Below are 3,989 nucleotides of genomic sequence, written 5' to 3'. Positions count from 1 at the left end.
TAAATTACGTATTATAATTAACTGAACAGCATGAGCAAGCTTTCAAACACCAGACTTTGTTATGCCCTAATTATACACTGCGCACACACCAGGCCTTAAGCACCTCTGCCCGTCTGTGCTGGGGACTGGGCACTGCTTCCACCCTGATTTCAGCCCAGCAGGCAGCACTTTGTACCACAATCCCAGCTGGTGCCAGGTTATGCACGCACGTGAGAGCTTGCACACGCTATCTGTCTTTTATTGCCATTCTGCACCATCCTCACAGGACCCCATGGGCAGGACCAGGAGGGGAGGAGAAGGAGAGGGAAATGTCATTTTCATTCAAAGCAGTGTTATTTTCCAGCCTGTACAGATTTGTAGAGAAATCCTGTCCACCCCTGAGGTTTGTCTGCTAGCCCTCTCTATACGGTTCAAGTTGCTGAGAGACCTTGTTCTTCTTCTGGAGAGAATGGGACAATTTTCTGCTGGAGTCCCCTCAACCTCCCACCTGGAGCTGTGTCACACATCCACTTCAGGTGTTTGCCCACACTGTGTTCAGCATCCAGAGTCTGGTTGTGGGCATCACCCATTACTGCCCTTTAGGGGCTCCTGCAAACCCCATTTCTCCATGTCTACATGATGTGCTGCTTTGAAGGAGCTGAGCTGGGCCTCCATGGGTCAGGGGCAGTGTTTAACCTCCTGGCAAGCCACTGGTGTGCCTGCAGTTAGTTCAGCCCTTCGTCATTTTGACAGGAGGTGATTCCACATGCACAGACCCCAGAGGAGAGGACGTTGCTCATTTTTAGGTGAGGGCAGTCAATAAGCCTCTGGAAGGAGACTTAAAACTTATGTCTTGCTCAAGTTATAGGCTGGAGAAAGTCAGAGACAGGAGGTTTGATTGACTGCAGCCGAGGAAACGTTTATGTGCACAGCCACCATATATTTCCACATCAGGAGCATCCTCAGGAAAGGTCACTGTGCTTAGGAGCTGAATCCTTGCAGTGAGGCTTTACAGGTGTTCAGGCAGCTTGTTAACAGCAGGAAACACAGAGAGTGTGAGCCCTTTTGTGGCTCATTAAAAGCCCAGGTGGATTTGTAAACTTGGGTCTATGCTCTTTCTGACACCTGATTTTGGTCTTTAAAATGTGTGATCAGTATTTAAATCTGTGTAATGTGAATCTTTCCTTATTTCTACTTGAACACTTGATTTGTCGCTATAAGATAGTGTCATGGTAATGGACCCGCAACTAAGAGCTCCATGTCTAGATGTCAGGTAGCCCTTACAGAAACAAGACATTTGACTGTTCCTATGCCTATCCAGCCAAGACAACACCATATTCTAGGGTGTTGAACACTGTGCCTGTGAGGAGGTTTCTTGATAAAGCTTCATAATTAAATTTAGAAATTATAACTTGTGAATTATGATTCGCATTGAGTAGGGGTTTCTTGCCATAGAGCATGGACATGGAAAGAGAGCATGAACTTTTGGAACAGTTCAGAAAGGTTAGGAGAGAGTTCAGTCTGTCCAAATCTTTCACAGAACAGCTATCACTTTTGATAATTTTTTAAATTGGGAAAAATCTGTTTTTTGAAATCTATGGCACATTTATTACACTTCTGGGGTTTATGATACTGCATTGTATTATTGTTTTATATTTGTGCTTTATACTTTAATGTTTTGACATTATTAAAACAAATTATTATTTTCTTGCTGGAGAAAACAACTAGCGAAACAAAATGTTCTGAGAGCTCCAAAATAATTTTTTATTCAGTTTTGCCATTGCATGGAAAATCTGAGAGTGCAGCTTTTGAAAAGAAAAAAAATCACACTTCATCTATTGGAATTCCTGACCAGAGCTACTGTAACACTGTACTACATTAACCCTCAAAAGATTAACAAGCATTTAAATCAAAGCTGACTGAATAAATTGTAATGAATAATTTATTCAATTAATTTCTCTTCTGTTTTCTCTTTACCTGTTTGTCTATTAATACATTGTAGCTAATTTAGTTGTTCTTTGAAATATTTTACCAATAATTTCTTTAAATTATCTGATCAGGAAAAAAAAATATTAAACTTAACAGAATGTGTTATTATAAATAGAGAATTTGAAAGGGAATTTTATAGTACCATAGGATGTAGATATTCTTGGACTGCTTATTGCAAAAAGGAGAATATTATCTGAAACCCACAGGTGCTTGAAATAATTTCTATTTTGACATTTCCTGGTTTCATTTCTATTTTTATGTATAAGAAAAATAATATGTAAGAGAGTCTCAAGCTGTCGGTGGGTGTTCAAAAACAAGTCATGGGATGCATTTGATATTCAAATTTTTTTGAATTTGCATTTATAAGATACATAGCCCCTGTTTATTCTCTGATTGGATGATCTCAACCTTCCAGACTATTTTCTTATGTGACTACTAAATTACATTTTAAATCCCAGTGTCCAAGAACATCTTACAATGTTTCAAGGAAGGTTTCTGCCCTAAAGCCACTCACAGGTGTTTTTGCTGTCAGTAAATATGGATGGAGAAAGGGTGGGGGTTTTTTTAACATCTCAGGTCTGGAAAGATTTCCTATTTCATTTTTCTAGTCGTAATTGCTAAATGAGTCAAGGATATTTTTTCTGGGAAGACAGACAGTAGTATTTTTCAATGTTTAAACTGACTTTACCCAAGCCAGTCTCTGCACATCTGTCACTAGGCTCTCTGTTTTGCTTTGAAGCATGGGGTGGTTCTTTGGACAGATGTCCCCACTCACTTCCTTCATTGCACTGGAAAACCTCCTTCAAACTTGTCCCTCACAGCAGTGGAGAAGTCACCCACAGCAGTGGGAGCCTGGCTGTGCCACGAGCCATGATGGTAAGGAACATTCCCAGTCTTCATTCTCCAGTTCCCCCAGCACTACTGGGATATATTCCACTGAGGTGGGAGGTGCATGATATATATATATATATATATATATGTATATAAATAGGCAGGAAGAAGAAAGAAAACTTGCTTCCTCTGTGCTTCAGTGGTGAATTGGTGGTGTGGCACTTGGCTTGCTGGGGCTTGTGGGGGGTTAGCAGGCAGTGGGAGGGTGACAGTGAAGGCAGCAGCAGTGAGGAATGTGCTTTCTGCATGGTGGTCATCAGCACCCGATGAACATGAAGGTTTCTCAGGTTTTATCGTGCTTCCTTGCTTCCATTTGGTTGCATGAAACAAGACTGTATTTTTATTGTCTACACAGATTTTTTATTAATCAATAACCCAGCATTACTTTAAAATCTAATTTTAATTGGAACTTTTCTAGAAGCTAAAATAATTTTTCTCCCATCTTTCCCCATCTTTCCCTCACTGATGTGAGTAGAAACTCCTCTGTATAATGCTGTACCCTATTCCCACACAGCTGAAAATGGTAGCATGACTCACTGGTGAACAGGGATAATCTGCAATGTCCTCCCTGAGGGTCACTGCACTCCTCCTATGCCTAGAATACTTTTGTATTGCTTGGTATCCTCCCTCTGTTGCAGCTTGACTCCACTCTCTGAAACAAAAATGTTTTCTCTACTAAGACAACTTGTTCAGCTTGCAGTCAAAATTTAACCGCAACAGTGATGGGATTGTGTCCAGAGAAGACTCTTCCTCTCAGGCAGGTCAGGGACAAGGGCCAGAGCCAGCATAAGGCCAGGAACAAGCCTTCACAGAGCGTCCTAACTACGAAGCATGAGGTGCTCACCTGTGCAACTGCTGCAGCAATACCATTTCTTCCTCGGGAATGCTGAGATTTTCAAACATAAAATAAAACTTCATGACACTGTGCCTAAGAAGCAGCTTTGCATCTGACCCACAGAGCTCAAGCCCTGGGGAAACTCAGCTATGTATTAATAATGCCTTTAAGGGCAAATTATTTGCCTTGGGAAAGGCTCTCTTTTTTCCATCATGTTTGAGAGACGATAAATATAGCTTCCAGCTGTAGCTTTCTTGAGCAAAAGACCATCCTGAACACACTGATGCCTGTGCAG

The sequence above is a fragment of the Corvus brachyrhynchos genome, unplaced genomic scaffold, assembly GCF_000691975.1.
Source record: "Corvus brachyrhynchos isolate BGI_N302 unplaced genomic scaffold, ASM69197v1 scaffold7, whole genome shotgun sequence".
Classification (NCBI taxonomy): domain Eukaryota; kingdom Metazoa; phylum Chordata; class Aves; order Passeriformes; family Corvidae; genus Corvus; species Corvus brachyrhynchos.
Note: the sequence above shows the minus strand (reverse complement) of the source record.